We start from the raw sequence: 20979 nt of genomic DNA on the forward strand, positions 1-20979 counted from the left end.
TAAAAATAGCATGTAAATGTTCCAAATGTTCCTCCAAAGATTGACTATAAATCAGTATATCATCAAAATAGACTACCACAAATCGTCCAATGAAAGCACGTAAAACTTCGTTCATTAATGTCATGAAAGTACTAGGTGCATTAGTTAACCCAAAAGGCATGACTAACCACTCATATAAACCGAACTTAGTTTTACATATTGTTTTCCATTCATCTCCCAATTTCATACGAATTTGATGGTATCCACTACGCAAATCAACTTTGGAGAATATTGTAGAGCCACTCAATTCATCAAGCATACCATCTAGCCTAGGAATAGGATGACGATAACGAATAGTAATATTATTAATGCCTCTACAATCAACACACATACGCGATGTACCATCCTTTTTCGGCACTAGAATAATAGGAACAACACAAGGACTAAGGGATTTGTGAATATAACCTTTGTCGAGCAGCTCGTGGACTTGATGCATAATCTCCTTCTTCTCCTCTAGATTGGTACGGTATGATGCACGGTTGGGTGGAGAAGCACCAGGAGTTAAGTCAATCTACTGCTCAATCCCTCGAATAGGTGGTAATCCCGGTGGCACGTCATGTGGAATGACGTCAGCGAACTCCTACAAAATGTTAGTAATAGCAGGAGCCAAAGAGCAAGGCACGTTTTTGAATGAAAATAATGCCTCTTTGCACACAAAATCATAGCAAATAGATTTGCTGAAATCTAGATCATCAATATCAGATTTGGTGGAAAGTAAACATGCACTTTTCAATTTAGTTTCATAAGCAACACTAGATGGTTTATTATTAGGCGTCATTTGTTGCTCGAATTCTTTTGCCACGATCTGATTTTCACTCTTATTGTTCTCCTGTTTTGCTTTATTAGCTCTATTAATATCATCTTTCAAAATGGAATCGGTAGTCATAGGAAGTAAAGTAATATTTTTATCCTTATGAGCAAGAGTATACTGATTGTGTTATACCATGGTGTATAGAATTTTTATCAAATTGCCATGGTCTACCAAGTAATAAGGTACATGCTTGCATAGGTACCACATCACAATCAACATAATCAGCATATGTAGAGAAACTAAACTAGACACGAACAATACGTGTTACCTTAGCCTTGCCGCTGTTGTTGAACCATTGGATGTAGTAAGGATGTGGATGTGGTCTTGTGGTGAGAGATAGCTTCTCCACCATCTCCATGCTAGCAAAATTATTGCAGCTCCCTCCATCTATGATGACGCGAACTTTCCTTCACAACCCCCTTTATATGGAACAAATTATGCCTCTGATTTTGCTCAGCTTGTGTAACCTGCACACTCAAAACACGTTGAGCAACTAAACATTCATACCTATCAGTATCTTCAGCAGCCATGTATTGCGTCTCATGATCAGAATCATCTCCACCGTGTTCTTCACTTGTAATAAGAGCCAAAGTCTCCTCATCATAGTCACTAGCGGACTCATACCCACCATCCTCAGTAGCAATCATCACACGCTGACATTTGCATTCTCTCGCATAATTACCTCTTCCCTTACAATGACGACAAATAATATCACTTGTGTGACCTGTTGATGCCATGGAAGAAAAAGAGCTCTGTACAGGCGCGGCATGTGTGCTCTTGATAGATAGCGGTGGTTGTGCCTGATTTCTTGTATCACGGCTGGAGGTGTCGATGCAGTAGAATATGTGGAAGTAGAGGATGCACGCGGTGTCCATGAGGAAGGTCGACCTGCATAAAAGGTAGTTCGTGCCAATGCATGTCGATCCTGCACTTCACGTTCAGCTTTATAAGCAAGATGGAATAAAAGAGTGATATTATTATACTCCTTATACTCTAGAATGGTCTGAATCTCTCTATTTAATCAACCCATAAAATGTGCAAGCAAAGCTTCATTCTCCTCAACAATACCACATCTAACGATGCCAGTTTGTAATTCCTGATAATATTCTTCTACAAAAAAATTTCCTTGTCTTAAGCGTTGCAATTTTTGAAGTAATTCACGTTGATAATATGCTGGAACCCAACGAGTACGCATAGCAGTTTTCAAAGCCGCCCAAGTAACTGGAATAGGATATAATCTACAATGTTCAGACCACCAAACACATGCAAAACTAGTGAAAGCACAAACAGCAGCAGGAACACGTTTGTCCTCAGGATATTGTAAACATTTAAAATGTTGTTCAGTTTCTAACTCCCAAGTAAGATATATATCAGGAACATATCTACCCTCAAATGGTGGAATATTCAACTTCAGTTTAGGAAAAAAGGTCATGATCTCGTACCTCAGGTGGTGGTGCAGCCCTACCGTTGCGTTGATATACCTAAGGATGACCTAGTGGTGGGGGTGCTGCTGGTTGTATGTAGTTCTGATTTTGATCAACCTCATCCTTATAATGGTCCTCCACCTCTGCAGCAGTAGCAGGAGCTACAGAAGCATCAAGAGCGGCATCAGAATTTTTCCCAGGGTCAATGAGGACACACAGTGCTCGTCCCATTTGATTTGGAAGGCAACGTTGTTGTTGTTGTTATTGTTGTTGTTGTTGTTGTTGTAGAGGTGCGATAGGTGCAGCTGGCAGTGGTGGTGGAATACGCACTAGCAATTCATTAAACTTGTTATGGAGCTTTGTTTCGAACATCTTCTCAATGCCATCTATCTTGTCCATGGCCTCTTCAAATCTTTTTGTCACATCTTGTACCTGTCCACTCATCATTTGCTAAAACTTATCATGTAACTCTTTGTTCGTCATGTTCTCCCAGTCAGTCTCATCGGCTTGTGATCCTGTCATGGTTAGCAATAATAGAAACACACAAGAATATGGTCCTACAGACTACTAGGAAGTGGTGGTGGTGGTGTGGTGGACAGTCACAAATCCGTCAAGCGAATCTCAAATTCTTACCAGTTTTTACCAAGGAGCAGGTGGTGATCGGCGACCGTTGAAGTCAAAACTCTCAAAGATTGGATAGAGCGATTGCCAGTTGGTGTCAAACGCATGATGTAGATGTATGTGGAGCTGGGAAGGCTTATGATATGGTAGCAAAAATTTCAGCAATAATAAATTAATAGATGCAAAGTTGAATAAACGTTCAACGACGGTACTGTGCTGGTCCTAGGCTAGACCGTACTAGAGACGTGAGCCTAGAACACGAACAAAATCACGGCGCGACATGTAAACAAGGGAGGAGCACTCTGAATTTTTTTTCCTTTTTTTCTTTTTTTCCTCTCTTTTTTTGCTCCGCAACAATTTTTTCCCGAAAAAGTCTACAAATGGTCTAAACACTGCCTAGCCAGAATTTTCCAGACTTAGTTTTTTTAGTTTGGAACTATTTTTCTACTGCGGGTAGCACGGAAGTTGGGGAGTCTGACTTGGTCACAACTCGTAGTATCGCGTGATCTGGAAGTCAAAAATAAAGGAACAAATACTGGACTCGGACTAGGACAGGTGGCGGAGATGACTCTGGTGGAACTCGGACTGGTTGTTCTATATGGTGATGGTAGATGTGGACTCGGATTGGTGGTGGTATATGGCGATGGTATATGTGGACTCGGATTGGTGGTTGTATATGGCAATGGTATATCTGGACTCGGATTGGTGGTTGTATATGGCAGCGATGATGTATATGGTGGGGTGGTGGTATATAGCAATGATGATGACGATGGTGCGGCGGCCGCGTGACAACCTGTGAACAGAACTTGAAACTCTAAGGGACTAGACGCTAAGACCAACAACTCGACATGACGATGCACCCATAAATTCAACAAAGAAAAACTATAAAAATACTATGCAAAGGCTCGGATTGGTTCGGATATGATGAACTAACCCTAATTTTTTTTGCATTTTTCGTTGACTATAGGTATGAAGAACAGACTCGACCTAAACTAGGAAAAACTGTAAAATCTCACCAAGCAACCTGGATATCTGATACCACTTGATAGAGGCAAAGGTGTCCCGTATTTCAATGAGATGGTGGTTATCGTTTTGGAGGGAGTCAACTTTGACGATCCGAATACGAATGTGCGAGGACGCCGCGTCTTAGCAATTGCTAAAACAACTCCGAGAGGTTATTGACCACGCCGAAGCACGATCAACCTGATCACGATGGTCTGTTTCTTGCAGGCAAACGAAGAGGAAGCAAGAAACTAAGATTGCAATCTGGATATTGTGAATATAAGAGGAAAGCTTTTATTGATCAAGGTGGGGTTCTGTGATGCCTTTGTCTGGTCGTTGAACACAAACGAAGTACGCGAAGTTGCAGCTATGGCAAACTTTAATCTAAACAAAACCCAAAGTCTAAACAATGCCCTAAGGGTTGTGTATATGGAGGAAGAGGGGGGAATTTTGTGGCCCTTGGTGGAGGGGTCTGAAACCAACCCTCACTCTTGTTTCCCCACACATACACACTCTAAAAATAGCCTATACTTAAGTATTTCGAAAATACATGGGCCCAGCCCAATAATAAGGTGACACTGCACCTAGAATACCCTCTAGATGAAATTTATGAAGTGCCATATTGTATATTTCGTCCAAGGCTTCATGCACTCCTTATGGTGGCATCAAAGTCCTAAAATCATCACTCGTAACTCTGTTCTTGTTCCCCTTGCGCGTGCCATCATCTCCATGCTTGGTCTTGCTCAAGTGTTCATCCCTCTTATCCGTGCCAGGCCCTTCACTTGTATGCAAAACAAATGTATCCAATTTAGGCAGCATCATATTCTCATGAACATTAGAATCATTACCAAGAAACGGAAGTACTTGATAATTTAATTGGCGTGCACGAGCTCTAGTAATTGGTTAAGTATGTATAGCAGCAGGGGTTGTGGGTGTAACAATGGTATTGATGTCCTTATCAAAGTCAACGAGCTCGGCTTCCTATTTGCTGCTGAGGCGGATGCCCACAACAACGTACTTGCTGCAGCTGGGGTCTTCCGGTTTGAGCGGGATCTTCTTAGTGTCCTTGGACGGCTAGAATGAGGCCTCGCCAGCCGACTCCTTGGCCAAAGCCGGCACAGCCGGTTACTCCCGGCTAGTGCGACAATCCGGTCGAGTTGGCGCTACTCCTCGGCTATGACCAGTGACTCGGCCGGCTTGGAGGCGGCTTGGGCGCATTCCTGGGACTTTCTGTAGTCGTCGACAACAGAGATGAGGCCCTTTGGACCCAACATCTTCATCTTCAAGTAGGCGTAGTGGGGAACCGCCATGAACTTCGCCAGCGCAGGCCGGCCCAACAAGACGTGGTAAGCGCTGGACAAGTCCACCACCTTGAACTAGAGAGGCTCGCGTCAAAAATGATTGCTCGTGTTGAACAGGACGTCAAGCCAGATCCGGCCGATGGGGGAGGAGGAGAGACCCAGCACGATGCCGTGGAACACCGTCCAGGTTGGCTCCAGATCCTTGGACTCAAGGCCGAGCTTGGTCACGGAGTCGCGGTTGAGGATGTTGATGTTGGTGGCGCCGTCGATGAGGACTCACGAGAACTTGCAAGTGCGCTTGGGATAGACATGGTGGGGTCGCGTAGCCACCTGGGTTGGCCATGATGGCCGGGTGCTCTTCCTGGGTCCAGCTGATCGGGCGCTCCGACTGGTGAAGACAACGTAGCTTGCACTCTGGTCGGGGGAGACTTCATCGCGCATGGCGCCATTTGACGGGGAGGGGGACTAGGCGGAGGTGGCTGCCCCTTGCCCGGAGCGGGAGACGGAGGCGGCTGGATGTCGCCCCGCATGATGCGCTTGGTGATGGCGCACTACCGGAGTGTGTGCATAGACGGCTTTGCACCGTTGTGGTGCTTGCAAGGGGCATCGAGCTTCTCCTCGAAGCTCATGGCGGGTTGCCATGCTGTCTTGACGGTTCATGGGCACTTGCCGGATGCCTCGGCTGTGGGTGCCTGGTCGGCGGCTGCGATGAGGCGGTTGTCGTAGCGGGGAGCCCGCTGCTCGATCTTGCGCTTGTTGTTCTACAACTTGTTCTGCTAGCGGCTGTTCTCGCCAGCCGGCTTGGGGTGGTGTAGACATTGCCTTGCCGGCTTCATCGAACACCACTTGGATCTTCATGGCGGAGTCGGCGTTGGCGTACTTTTCCGCGATGACCATGAGTACGGCCATTGTGGTTGGCTCGGAGCGCTGGAGCTTGTGCTTGAGCAGGATGCCATCCCGGCAACCGCTCACAAAGTACTGGATGTCCTACACCTCATAGACCCCCTCATAGCTGTTTCGGAGCTAGGTCCACCATGCAAGGTACTGACGGACGGTCTCGTCCGGGCCCTGGACGCACATGGCGAGCTAGCAGCGTGCAGGTGCTGGTGAAGTTGCGCACGAAGGCTTGCTCGAAGTCAACCCACGAGTTGATGCTGCCAGCAGGCAGCCTGTTCAACCACGTCCGGGCTGAGCCCTGCAATATGAGTAGGGAGTAGCGCACGGCTAGGTAATGGTTGCTGCCTACGATACCGATGGCGGTAGTGTAGTCGATGAGCCAGTCCTCCGACTTGACGGTGCAATTGTACATGGGGTGTCATGGAGAAGCGTGAATCCCTTGTGGAAGGGCTCATCTCGGATACTGGGGCCGAACCTAGCCTGACCGACCGCGTTGTCCTCCTCCGACTCGAGGGAGAGGGCGAGCTACTCGATGCGGTGGCAGGCATCAGTGTCGTCGGTGGCGCGCGGTCCCAGCCAGCTTGCAACTAGGCTGCGGGGAACCAGGTCGGCAAAAGCCGAAAGGCCACACCGGCCAGATTTCGGGGGAGGGTCTTGCTGGCATCAGGCTTCAGGAGCCGACCCATTGCCTAAGTCATCGCCAGCCGTCTGGGCACAGTCGCGCTGGGTTCGGGTCCGGCCGGAATGAGCTTTGCTACGGGGAGGAGAAGAAGTCGTGTTTGGCTACTCGGGGTCTTTTGTGCGGCGCGAGACGGATCCAGCGGGACAGTCGAGGCTGTCCTAGTGCGAGTTCGCGATGCTGAAAAGCTCGGTCATGCACTGCAGGCGCTCCTGCAGCTCCTAACCCTGCAGCTGCTCCATGCCAACAGCGGCCACCTGTGTGGCGCGCATGTTCTCGATGGGGTGTCATAGATGGGCGGTATCGCGCCCACTGCGCGTCCGATGGTGGCGACACAGGTCCACACCTCGGCAACCCAGCTAGGCTCAGTCACGGCTGACGTGAAACAATACGCAGCGTCTCGCTCCAACTTGACGGACTTCATCCAGTAGGTGCGTGCGCTCCTCCTCAAGCTGGGCTCGGGCCTGGGCAGCTTTGGTGGCGTTGATGTCGGTGGCGATGGGGAAGCTGAGGTTCTTCATCGTGGTGCGCAGTTGCTCGGCCGTGCTAGCGCACTCCACTGCGACCTTCATGGCCGTGACCTTCCTTACAGCACTGGACGAAGTGGAGCCAGACTCGGTGACGAGCACCTCTACCTGGATGCAAAGATCCGCCAACTCGGCATAAATGTCGTCGCCGAGGGGGACAGGCGAATCGGTGATGTCGAGAACCCCGCTGGGGTACAAATCGCGGGCGAGCGTGGCGGAGACGTGCGATGCGCTGAGGGAGGCAGCAGATGGGTCAGTGAAGCCAGCCGGCACTGCGCGATGTGCAGGGGTCAGACCATGCATGAAGTCGCCAGAGCTAGCGAAGGGCCCCGTCTAGAACATATCTGCAGCCGGCACCTCAAGCTGCACCATGGAGGGCGACAACTGTCATGGTGGGCTCACGGCAGATGCCATGGGATGGCTTTAGAGAGGGATATACAAGAGGCAACCGGTGGGCTCCGCAAGCGAGGATGGTTCGAACAACCGTGAGACACAAGACGTACCCGGGTTGGGGGCTCTCCGGAGAGATAACACCCCTAATCTAGCATAGTGTGCTTTATATGAGGTGGATACAGGATTGCTCCTTGGGCTGTTCCGGGGAAGAAGGAAGACAGGCCTATGCATAGGCTGCTCCCCTTACGTGTGTTTGTGTGTTCTACCAGTGATTGCGTAATCCCTTTGCATGGAAACCTCCTGGGTGGTTTTATTGGCCAACCCCCCAGGGTTACAATGTTAAAGTTACATTGGCGCGGGGCCAGGATGTCAGTGTCTAGGAGCGGCACTGCGGGCCGCCAGGGCTGCCGAGTCTGCCGGATGCGGGTCTCGTCGGGTCCGTCGAGTGCGGGCCGTACCAGGCCCACCGGGCACGGGTGCGGCTGGCTGTTGGGTATTGTAGGAATGTTGTGTTAGATGTCATGAGGCGGCTGTGCCGGCTTGCTACAAGGTTACGCCCCTGACACGCTGCCCGCCCCAGGCGGTGGCTTAGTCGGCACGACAGCCAAGCCAGCCGGGACCGGCATAAAGGGCGGTGCACTATAGCCATGCTCATTTGTCGATGGAGGTTCGTCCTGTGGGGGCCGACTGTAATGCGTCTGCCGGCTTGGCTGGTTACCGCTGGGAAGCCGACCAGGGGCGGGTCGGATTGAGGGCGTTGCCAACCCCGATGTTTTTGAAAAGGGATCCGGGTTTCGTTGCCTATCCGGGGACCCCCCCCCCCATATTCCAAAACAAATAATGGTTGAGGAAAACGACATCACTTGTTTAATTGTTTGGGATGTAGCATTAAAACAGTGCTAAATAAGCATTTTTAAATGCTATTCCAAATTACGAAAATCCAAAATATTTCAAATGTCTCCTAAATTTTTTGTGAAGGTGCCTAAAATTGCAATGTAAATTATTGGCCAAGTTCCATATAAAAGGCATTTACTATTTAAAATAAATACAAGCATAAATGAAAAATGGAAACAGTAAAAGGAACAGAAAAAACCACTTGTCCTCTGGGCCTTAGTACACAGGAGCAGGCCCGTGACAGCCGAGCCCACCCCCTTGGTCGCCTCCTACCTCCTCGTATAGGAGGGCGATCGAAGGGAGCTCCTAGTTGGCGCTTCTGGCGCCAGCTAAGGGATCTGGCGCTCACAGCCGCCAAATCATGGGCTGGACCATGTGGCGACTACGCCCAGTCGCTCGCTAAACTCGTCCCCGCCTGGTCCGTCGCTCGACCGAGAGCCTCGAGGGTTGTTCGTATAGTCATGGTTGACCAGTTGACTGACTGGTCAACCGTTGACTTTAGAAAAAAGATCCAAACTTAAAACAAAAAATTCACAAAAAAATCGAGATTTAAAAAAAGTTCACATATTTGGAAACATTCATCCATTTTTTTAAATCATCAAACTTGGAAAAAAGTTCACAAAAATTGAAAAAAGTTTTTCAAATTGGGAAAAAGATCATCAATTTTGAAATCAGTTCAGCGAATTTTAAAAAAGTTCATCAATTTTGAAAAACAGTTCATCGGTTTTCAAAAAGAGTTCATCCATTTTTTTTAAAAAGTTCATCGATTTTGAAAAAAGTTCATCAATTTTGAAAAATAGTTCATCGATTTTGAAAAAGAATTCATCCTTTTTGAAAAAAAGTTCATGGATTGTGAAAACAGTTCATCGGTTTTGAAAAAGAGGTCATCAATTTTGAAAAAAGTGTCATTGATTTAGAAAAAGAGTTCATCGATCTTAAAAAGAGTTCATCGAATGTAAAAGAAAGTTCACTGATTTTTAAAAAAGAGTTCAACAATTTTGAAAAATAGTTCTTTGAAATTTGCAAAAGAAATATAAAGCCGTTTCGAAAAGAAGAAAAAAAGAAAAAGAACAAAAAACATAACAAAACCGTTTTGAATAAAAAGGAAAAAGGAATCGTTATAAGAAGAAAAGGTAAAGAAGCAGTAGTTTGGGAAACTAATCTAGTTAGTGCGGTGGTTAGTGCATGAGGCGAACGACCATGAGATCGCGGGATCGATTCCCATCCAAAGCACGCCTTTCCTGTCCTCGTGACAGGAAGGAAAGGAAGAAAAAGATGGGCCAGGCCGAGTTAACACCGCTGCAGGCACCGGTGTGCGGAAACAGCTATAACTGGCGCCTGCAACGCTAAATAGAAAATGCCGCAATTGAAGGTGCCCATGCCCATCCATCTCCGCCAAACCAGGTCGCCACCCCACGCTGCTGCAGCGCAGAGAGGATAAGGACGAGCCCCTCGGTATTGTCATCCCCCCAAGATCTTTTCCCACTTCCCCCTCACTCTACATCGCCGCTCCCCACCTTCCCAAATGTCGCTGTCGCCATGGCTGCCTCGTAGCCGCGCTCACCGTCGTCCCTGTGCCTCCTATTCATGTCCGGGATCTCCGCCGCACTCGGCCACATCTCATGCACCGAGCCATTCGAGTCGGGGACCTGCATCTGCGCTGCCTTCGTCGTCTTCGTCTACGTCGGCCACCATGAGCTCGTTGTCGATTCGCCATCGTCCTGCACTCCCAGCTATCAACGGGCCTCCCTGCGCATTCTAGGTGAGCCACGCCTCCCCTCTGCCTCCCCCTCGAGCTCGAACTCGAGCTCTTGCGCGCGCCCCACAATAGCCGTAACTCCATGATTCCCACATCTTGCTGCTGCCATGGCAGGGCTCGCGGCCGTTGACGCCGAGCATGGCAGCGCATTCCTGGTCCTCCTAGGAGGCCTGTGAGCCCCTCAGCCAGCCTGCTAACACACCTTAGCCTCGCGCATGTGCAAGGACGAACGTCGGCTGCCACTCCACTCCCTACCGCCGCCCTTGTGGACCACCTCAGCCCGCGCCTATGCCGTAGAACGTTGCGGTTCGCTCCATCCGTTTGAACGGGGCTGGCCGCGCCCATTTAAGCGGCCCACAGGCAAATTCCGATGCCGTCCAAGCTGCGCCGCCGATGTTCTAGTCACCAACGCCTCGACCACGGGGTGCCACCGCCGTTGGGTCACCAACAGGTGGGCCCCGCATGGGTTAACCATTAACCCCCCACCGAACCCTAATTGGCGGATGGGCCCCCACTATTTTTAATTAGGTTAGTTTGAAATTAAACATGTTAATTAATTTGACGCTGATAGAGAAGGCACACAACTTAACTAAACTAGATGATACCCCGCGCGTTGTCGCGGCATTCATAGTGCAAACAATTTGGACTGAATATTAATAAATATAATTCAAACATATTATCAATAATAGAAGTAAATGTAGATATACATTAGCAAACTCTATAAAGTGTAATTGTGCATAACATTAAAATGTCTTGCAATTAGAGGAAAAAGGTATACATGTAGAATGTTCTTCTTTAGAAAAAATAATATAAGGCATTAAACTCTTACTTGTGTTATAAATACATGCACATATATATGATATGCAAGCTACTTACACTGACCCACTGAATAATAGATAAACCAATGTGTGGAGAAAATCTAGTCATTACCACTACTTAAAGAGTAATGGAGGCAAAGCCTTTCGATTTGGTTTTGGTTTAGTAGCTTCACCAGACATCACGTTATATCTTAGCCAAGCAACATGAATCTAAAATAGAAGGCGAATAAATGATTGTCTATCATGACATCTATGTATAGCACAACGCCGATCACTCGGAAAAGCAAAAGAAAGAGTGAAAAACTGACACTTCTACCAAACTAAACCATATAAGAATATGGTTCGACAACAAAGAATACAATAGAAAACACCAAAATTGGGAAAATTTCTACTTTCAGCTAAATGTCTACTTTCAAAGTATATCTCATGACCACACCACGTGAATGTAAATTGATCCAGCAATACTGTTTGACTCCATGGATACCAAGAACATGTAGCTTCTTTAACCTACATCTTCAAATCAAATATCTTAGACCTCCCGTAAAGTAAGTGTATGTATAAAATAGCCTATATCTAAGAGAAAATATACATGCAGTTGTATCCATGTTCACGATGAATTATACTTACTTTACTGTGAAACAACTAAGAAAACATGGATGCAAATAGTCAGCAAGCAAGAGAGGTATCGAGGTATCGATTGTATAATTGGATCTTACTCAGGCGTAGAGAAAATATGTGTACTTTCCACCAAATCATACTGTTAACCAATGCATAGCAACAAAAAGTAGACTTAAACAATAGAGTTGAAGAAAAAAATATAAGATTAATATGTAATACTACATGTGGAAATCTAATCAGTGTGTCGAATTCTTTGAGATGACTATCTGCATAACTGGTAAGGGAAATTCATGGTAATATATATATAAGTTGGTGAACATAATTCCATGTGAGGATAAATCTGGCAATCAGTTGACTTCCCTCTGTACAGTTTGTCGAAATGTTGCAGAACTTGCCATTAACAAACAGCCATGTGCAGGAATAAAAAAGGCCACCTCAAGTCTAATAGATCTGTAGGAATAAAATTAGTCACCTCAAGTCTAAATTAGTTCCGCGGGAATCTTATAAAGTGCATGTTTTTGACTCAATCTAGACAGGATCAAGATTTAGGTGCATGTGTTAGCTTAGTCCAAATAATGTTCTGATTTGGGTGCGCATTCACTTGAGCCAACAGAAATTCAGAGTGGATGTGAAGGGAATGCAACAATTTTTTCTGCATGGTTGTTCCATAAAAGTGGATGTATTCAATTATTTGTGAACTAACTCATGAGACATCACATAAATATTAGCAACTCATCTGTAAGTTATTGCGGCAGTGAGGCAGCAAGGCAATAGCGAAGGATTGCAATTAGGGGGAATCTGGACTAACCTCATGAGTGAACTGGAAGAGCTACCGGCGCACAAAGCATATTGATTGCAACTTACGAATAAAAAATCCAGCTCACATCGGAGACAAATACCCATAGATTAAATGTAGAAAACCAAAAGGGATGGCTCACCGATGCATTCAAATTTCAATCAAGGCACAAGAGAGAGGGGGAACAAAGGAAAAGAAGCGACACTAACGTTACAGAGCACCAGATCGATTCGTGCCATTATGAAACCGCAGTCCAAGAGAGCCGAGAGAGCCACCGTATGCCGTACCGGACTGGCGATCGTGACGGAGGGCACAAACATAGATCTCTTCTTAGGCGGCGCACTACTGCAGTGGGAAATGGAAAAGACTGATCCTTAATTTAAGTAGAGAGAGAGGAGTACGAACAAACAACATAGCAGGGGTGGGGGGTCGGATGGCTGTTCTTCTTCTAAGCTTGACGTTTGGGCTTTTTTCCTGCTGCGAGTAGAGACCATTGGGCTTCAGTTGTAACTTAAGTCTGAAAATATAGGGACAAAATTAGTTAAATGGGAAAATAATTGGTGATGTGGCAGGAAGCTGAGGTGGATAGGTTGCATGTTGAGAGAATTGCTAGTAGTGGGGATCAACTTCTTATTCTGCAAAAAAATAATTTAAATCGCTTTTCCGAAATGAGTGAAAATTTTGTTTTGGAATTCTTTGAAATTAGTCAAATATGTTGTTTTAAATGAGTTCATGAAGAAATACGGTGAGTGAAGGGCAATCTGCTCCGACCAATGGCCACGCAGCCGGAGCTTGGCAACAAGGACTATCTTGTGGACCAGCATGGGGAGAAGGCCGAAACTAACGTGAGATGCAGCTACTACTGCATTGTCCAAGGCTAGAGCATGTATTTGCTCTGAAACCTCACTGCGATGGAACCGTTCTTACTAGTCTCATGGACGATGACTCCTAGTATTTATAAGTGATGTACCAATGGTACCTCACGCCCTCCTAGTATTTATAGGAGATCAGACTGAGATGTGCCTTTTCTAATATATTAAATTTGTTTTGTCAGGTTAGAATGTTAGTTTTTTGATGAAAAATACTTTCATAGTATGATAAATTTTCAGTCTTTCCTAGCATATCCTTATAAAACACGAGAATCAAAGTTACATGCCGAGTATTCTGAAACATAATATCATTTTGTTGAAAGTTTTTGAGGTCTTGGGCTGATCAAGTTAAATGTTTCTTGCACAGATAATGTGTCGGGGATATCTAGCGACATATGCCAGGGGGTGGCTTATCATGGATGTGGACAGGAGTACGTCATCGGGCCCTGGAAGCGGAAGTGAGCGAGATCTCGAACGCCTACGAGTCTTACCCAGGTTCGGAGCGCTCCATGGAGATAACACCCCTAGTCCTGCTCTGCGGGCTCTCTACGTGATGACTAACATCAATAAGGTAGCTCTAGGCCTACCCCCAGGGGTACAATGGTAATTTGTCCGGGTGTAGGACCCGGATGACAGTGTCTCTAGGCGTCGGCTTCTCCGCCGGTTGTTGGGGCTCACCAATTGGTGGGTCCCGAAGGCTGTCAGGAACTTGGCCGACAGGTGGGCCCACCGCCTGTGGGCCACGCTAACTGCCCTTTACTGTAGCCTTGCCTTTGGTGACGACAGTCTTGTCGAGGGACGTATAGCTACAGTCTCGCCGTCAGGTGGGCGCTTACTGTAGCCACTCCCCGTCTCATCAGATTAATGGCACGTAGACTCTGAGGGGAGGGAGGGTCGCCTGCTAGAGGTCGGCCCGTCCTCATGGCTGACTCCTTGGGGTGCACCTTCTTCTAGCTGCTCGCTGATAGGTAGGGCCCGCCGCCTGCGGGCCATACCGACCGCACATCGTGGGAGCTCTACCAGGGAAAAGCCTATACACAGAATCTTACTAGGAGCGTTCTTTAAAACAAGGCGCTGCTGCTACGTACCAGTAGCGCGTGCTGACGAAACGCGTTGCTGACATGGATGTAGGAGTAGCATGCCTATGATAGGCTGTGCTACTGCCATAATTGCCATGACCCCGCCGTGAAGCTAGTTATAGCAGCAGCGCCTCAATACAAAGAGCAATACTGCTACAGATCATAGAAGTAGTGCATTCACACTATAACCGCTACTACTAAGTTTACTACAAAATTTAGTCCCACCTCGCTCCGTGAACAGGGTTTTTACCACCTTAAGTATGTTACTTCTCAACTATTACAACCACTTGGTCTTTGTTGAACTCCGTGTGTAGAATTTGTGGCCGCAATATGAGTCTCCTCCGGTTTCTAATTGTACACAAAGAGATCATTGATGATCAATGTATGTTTTATGTATATTTTTACATGTTTACACATCGCAGTAGCGCGTTTTGGGTGTAAGGCGCTACTGCTAGGTTCTTTAGCATTAGCGCGTTTCTCTATAGTGCGCTACTGCTAAGCCATTCTATCTTCCCCAACCGGCCGCCCCTCATTCTCCTCTCTCCACTCACACTCGCTCGATCTCCCCCCTCAATCCCCCTGCGCCGGTCCTCCCCCGCCGGCCGCCGTCGCCTACCCCTTATCCCTTTGCACCGTCGTCACCTCCTTCTCCTCCTCCCTGGACTCGGTAATCCTTCGCCGACCGCCCTCCTCCCCGGCCGGCGCTTCCACGCTCCACCTTCCTCCTTTGTCCTCAAGCCTCCTCCCTCCTCCAGTCACCCCTCCTTCTCCCTTGTCCCTCCTCTATCCACAACCCCTCCTCCCTGCTACATCTTGATTTAGTAGGGTAGTTCATATGCAACATTTTGATTTAGTTGATATGATTTACTTGATCTAGTAGGCTTGTTGATTTAGTTGATTTAGAACATTTTGATTTAGTTGATTTAGTAGGCTAGTTGATTTAGTTGATTAAGTAGGCTAGTTGATTAGGTTGATTGAGAACATTTTGATTTAGTTGATTTAGTAGGCTAGTTGATATGCAACATTTATAGAGAGAGACAGAGATAGAGATATATGATAGTTGATAGTTTTTAGTTGATATGATTAACTGATTAGTAAAAATTTAGACATAGTTGATAGTTTTTAGTTGATATATGCCTCTGGTCATATATAACACTTTGATATAGGATAGTTTCTTGGGTTTAGAATAGTCAAAGCTAGTTTGCTATGTTTGTTTGCATGTTGAGCTTGATGATCATTGTCGGTGTCAAAACGGCGGATCTCGGGTAGGGGGTCCCGAACTGTGCGTCTAGGCCGGATGGTAACAGGAGGCAAGGGACACGAAGTTTTACCCAGGTTCGAGCCCTCTCGGTGGAGGTAAAACCCTACGTCCTGCTTGATTAATATTGATGATATGGGTAGTACAAGAGTAGATCTACCACGAGATCAGAGAGGCTAAACCCTAGAAGCTAGCCTATGGTATGATTGTTGTTCTGTATGTTGTCCTACAGACTAAAACCCTCCGGTTTATATAGACACCGGAGAGGGTTAGGGTTACACAAAGTCGGTTACAATGGTAGGAGATCTGTATATCCGTATCGCCAAGCTTGCCTTCCACGCCAAGGAAAGTCCCTTCCGGACACAGGACATAGTCCAGGAGTCCGGCTGAAGGTATAGTCAGGCCATCCGGACACCCCCTAATCCAGGACTCCCTCAGTAGCCCCTGAACCAGGCTTCAATGATGACGAGTCCGGCGCGCAGATTATCTTCGGCATTGCAAGGCGGGTTCCTCCTCCAAGTACTTCATAGAAGATTTTGAATACAAAGATAGTGTCCGGCTTTGCAAAATGAGTTTCCACATATTGCCATAGAGAGAATAACATTTACACAAATCTAATCTGCTGACGTATTCCGTAGTGTGACACACCACGGCCAAGCCTTTATCCGAGTCGTTTATTATCCCATCTCGGCGCGTCATGCGAGGCGGTTTCCTTGGCACGTCTTGTTAAAGCAGAGATCGTGTCCCCTTATTCCGGGATTCTCATCAATACGAGCGTGGGTAACCCAACCGCGCCATTGATTACAGCGCTTGGAGATAAGCGAGTTTTACCAGGCTGGTGGGGACACGTAGTTGCGTCCACCCATATAAGGGGATAAGGATCCACCTTTTCACCTATGCCTTCTTCCTGCCGTGCTTATCCATTCTCGCACACTCGAGCTCCAGCGCCCAAGTCCGCACTCCCCACCTCAACCTTCTCCAGCCATGTCCGGAGCGGGAGGCAAGTGGATGGTCTCCTCCGTCACGGAGGGACACATCAAAAATCTGAGGAAGGCCGGATACTTGTCTAACGACATAACGTACCGGCTTCCCGAAAAGGGGCAGCTCATCCCCACCCCTAGGCCCCATGAGAAGGTGGTGTTCCTCCCCCATTTCCTCCGCGGATTGGGCTTCCCACTTCACCCATTTGTCCGGGGGCTCATGTTCTACTATGGCCTGGATTTCCACGATTTGGCCCTGAACTTTGTCCTCAACATCTTGGTGTTTATCGTCGTGTGCGAGGCTTTCTTCTGCATCCGCCCCCACTTCGGCCTATGGCTCAAGACTTCCAATGTCAAGCCGAAGGTGGTGCGCGGCAACCAGGCGGAGTGCGGAGGCGCCATGGTGGGCAAGATGCCCAACGTCTTATGGCTCGAGGGCTCCTTTGTGGAGACCCTGAAGGGGTGGCAATCGGGGTGGTTTTACATCACCGAGCCGCGCGACCCCGAATGGGTCGCAGCCCCCGAGTTTTGATCCGGACCCCCTACGCGGCTCACCTCCTGGAAGGAGACGGGCCTGTCGTGGGGTAAAAAAGGAGAACTGACCGGACTCCAAACATGCGTCCAAACCCTGGTGGACCAGAAGCTCAAACTTGTCAACGTAGTCCAGGTTATCTCATCCGCCTAATCCTCCCGTGTCAACAACGGGCTTTCATCCTGTGGGAGTTCGACCCGGCGCGGCACCGAACTCTGAGCAGGCTCTTCGACACGACGTATGAAGATGCCTGGAAGGTGCTTTTCAAGGGCGCCGAGGCCCCCGCATCCACTACCGAGGGTCGCGGATTCAGTACGCAGCGTCACGCTCATGCAGTAAGCTGTTTTTTTCCTTTTACAGGGTATCAGTTTTTCATAGTTTGACTCCATGCGGGATCTAAGCTCCCTTACCTTTGACAGGATTGACAGGAGACGTCCGGACAGATGAACTGTCCGACTCCTTTGCCCGAAGGCCCAGCGAACTCTCGTTTGGCGAAGCTGCTGGTTCCGGCACCCCATGTGGTGCCGGAGAAGAAGGCCAAGAAGAACGCCACGGGGACTCGAAAGAGTGCCCAGCGCCTGGAGGTGTCGGATCCCTCATCCGACGACTCCAAGACGCACTCCTCCCATGAAGACGAGGAGGAGGAAGAAGAGACCCCTCCCCCTCCAGCGGGAAAACCCTTCCTCCGGACTGCTCCACCGACGCCGACGATGGCGGAGAGGAGTGGCCGCTCAGGGGCAAGCCCCTGGCAAAATCTTAAGTATCCGGATACCAGAGTAATTCATAGTATTCGGTTATTGCACAACTTTCCCTTATGTCGAATATGTTTATGCAGCCCACCTAAAGACCGGCTCGACGTGTCATTGAGCGGCTCACTGGACTCATCGGATGTGAACTCGCTTCCGACGGCTTCCTCCCCCCGCCCTACGGACGACACCGAAGTGTTGTCCCAACAGGTTCCAAGCCGGGAGGAGGTGGTCCTGAAGGCGCCGCAAGGCGACCTCCCAGACTCCAGGAGTAAAGGGGATGAAACCCCCCAGGGCTCCAAGTCCGGCTCTAGGTCGAACACCACACCGGAACCTTCAAAGGTTCCAGAGTCCAGCAGGGGACCTCCTTCCAAGAGGAGCAAGCCCACCGTGCCGCTGACCCCCGTCCAACCGGAGGCGCCGGACAATCTGTTGGAGGCGCTCCAAGGCGCCTCCATCAACGAGGAGCACCGCACCATTATGAGTGCGGTCGTCCAGAAGGTTCAGTCCGCCAAGAGCGGACTGAGTGAAGCTTGTACTAGCCTTTTAACAGGCTTGGAGGTAAGTAAAGAATGTGTAAATAATATTACCGCATAGACAGTAGCCCCTGATGCTCTGTTTGGCGTTCGGGAAGAAAAGCCGTATAGAGGATCAAATAAAATTCACAGGAGTCTAACAAAAAGGAGTCAATATGCGTATGCAGGCTTCTCTGCTTGCGTCCGCCGCACTGACTGCGGAAGTGGACACGCTAAAGCAGAACCTCGAGCGGTCCGAGCAAGAGCTCGGGCGTGCCAAGAAGCAGCTCGAGGACAATGAAGGTAAGAAATACCTTGTTTAAATATATATATATATATATATATAAAGGTGCAATTGCAAAAAATGACAGGATTATCGTGGCTATTGTAGGGACCACGTCTGAGGTGGTGAACCTTAAGCAAGCGCTGCTCGAGGCCGAGAAGAGGGCGGCCACGGAGCGCACCGAGCGGGAGAAGTATGAGGCCCAGGTTGGCAAGGTGCGGCAAGAGCTCCAGGTTCTCATGAAAAAACATGAGAGTTTGGAGCTTGACTCAAAGACGCGAGCATCCGAGCTCGTGGCAGCTATTGAAAATGCCAAGTCTGCCAAGGCCAAATCCCAGAAGACCCTCCAGGAGTTGGATGAGGTGAAGAAGATAGCGGCGGGTAAGGCATTCTTTATGCAAAGCAAACACATAAACGTGAGTTATTTGTTACTTACCCGAATCCGGAGCTCTCCAGGAGCGTTTGCAGATCTTCCCCGGAGTGTGTCCGATGCCACCGCATTCTATCGAGCCGAGGAGGGCAGCTCGACAGAGAAGGTGTTCTGGTCTCAGTACGGTGAGGCCGGACACCCCGTGCCCTGAGCGACCAGCTGAAGCAACTGGTCAAGCTCCACAAGGCCACCGAACAGGCCATGAAGGGCCATATAGTTTGGTTATGGCCTGGAGAGGCTCTGCCTGGGAGCTATTTCGGGCTGGTGCGGCGGCTGGTGGGGGCCTGTCCGAGGCTCGAAGTCATCAAGCGCTCCGTCTGCATTAAAGGTGCCCGTAGGGCCCTTTCCCGTGCTAAGGTGCACTGGGGCATGCTGGATGTTGAGAAGCTTGTGAAGGACGGGCCACCGCCGGGGAAAGAGCATCGCAAGCCCGAGAATTACTATAAGGATGTTCTGAAGGGTGCCTGCCTTGTGGCGGATGAATGTTCCAAGGATGTATTTTTTGAGTAAAACTCGCTCGTTTTGTCCTGTGCGCTGAAAACTTGTTCATATGCGCTAAGCAATGCTGTTGGAATTTAAAATATTACCTTCTGTGCGGCTGTTTATCAATTCTGAGAGATGGCGAGTCGTCGGCTTCTGCCCCCATGCCGCTAGTGCTGGGGTGTTCGGGGATAAACCTGAGCGCTCTTTTTCCCATGTTTGGGTCCTTCGAGGGAGGCGCTCAGCACAACGAACAAGGCAATCGGACTATAATGCCTGAACACTCTCACTTAGCCATAGAATTCTATAATTTTAAATTTCGGTGAAGCCCCTGGTATTCGGAAGACCGAGTTCGGGGCACTATCCACGCCTTGGCCGGACAGAGCCGACTCCTCGCTCTAAGCGGCATAAGTCTTTAGGGACTCGAAAAACCTCTCCAACAGCGACCGGCTCTCGCTTCATCATGACAGTCAGTTTTACCTTTCTCCACTGAGGTGCTCGACCCAGCTCAACTGGGGCACAATCGCAGTGGTTCTCCTAGTGCTACCTTAGCCGATATAGCGGAACGTAAGGCACCAAAACATAGGAGCCGGGCAAACCCAACTATTGACCCAAGACATGATTCGAAGCCGATGCATATAATGCTATAAGTTCGGGTGCCGCACTTGTTAAAGTGTTCGGACTTCTCACACCATATTGAGGGGTACTGAAGCCCCTGGCGTATTTTGGCCGTACCAAAGTGTACGGGTGCAACATGTCGTTAAGGAACATATATTAAAAAAGAGTAATGCAAAAATAGACAAAAGCTATGCATTGTTTATTAAAGAGGGCTGCGATCAAAGAAGAACGATACAAATAATGCGATAAGCAAAAGGTTGGACTATTTAACATGTCCGTTCCAAGGGAAAGCTGCGGAATAATATGCGAAACAGGTATACTGCTCGTGATAGAGACCACCTGGGAGTTCCGTAATGTGGCGTGGCTTGTCTGCTTCCTTGGTTCTTGCATCGTTTGTGCGGCAATTGAACTGCCGAACAGGCCTTCCGAAGGATGGAATCCTGAAAGTAAGAGAAATTTAAAAAATCGGCAGCCCCTGGTACGGTTTAAGCCGTGTTTCGGGCGTGCCGTGATGGTGCCCCTCCCCCTGTACCCATGGTATCTCTAGAGCGTAGTTATGTACGCGAAGTGCTAGCATCGCCTTTTTGTGAGGGCTGGGGTTGGGGCCGCA

At 48.5% G+C, this 20979-nt stretch overlaps 1 long non-coding RNA gene across 2 annotated transcripts in view; it reads left to right on the forward strand.

Moving 5' to 3' along the window:
- The first annotated feature begins 9774 nt into the window (after positions 1–9774).
- Positions 9775–20979, forward strand: part of LOC125513273 — a 42586-nt gene continuing 31381 nt past the window's right edge. Inside the window, exons 1-2 of one of the 2 annotated variants that reach the window (XR_007285843.1) lie at positions 9775–10350; positions 13816–14923. This is a non-coding gene — a long non-coding RNA (uncharacterized LOC125513273). Of the gene's footprint in view, positions 10351–13815; positions 14924–20979 lie in introns of those variants that run through there. The other variant, XR_007285844.1, reaches the window with a different exon arrangement.

The sequence above is a fragment of the Triticum urartu genome, chromosome 6 (assembly GCF_003073215.2).
Source record: "Triticum urartu cultivar G1812 chromosome 6, Tu2.1, whole genome shotgun sequence".
In the NCBI taxonomy this organism is placed as follows: domain Eukaryota; kingdom Viridiplantae; phylum Streptophyta; class Magnoliopsida; order Poales; family Poaceae; genus Triticum; species Triticum urartu.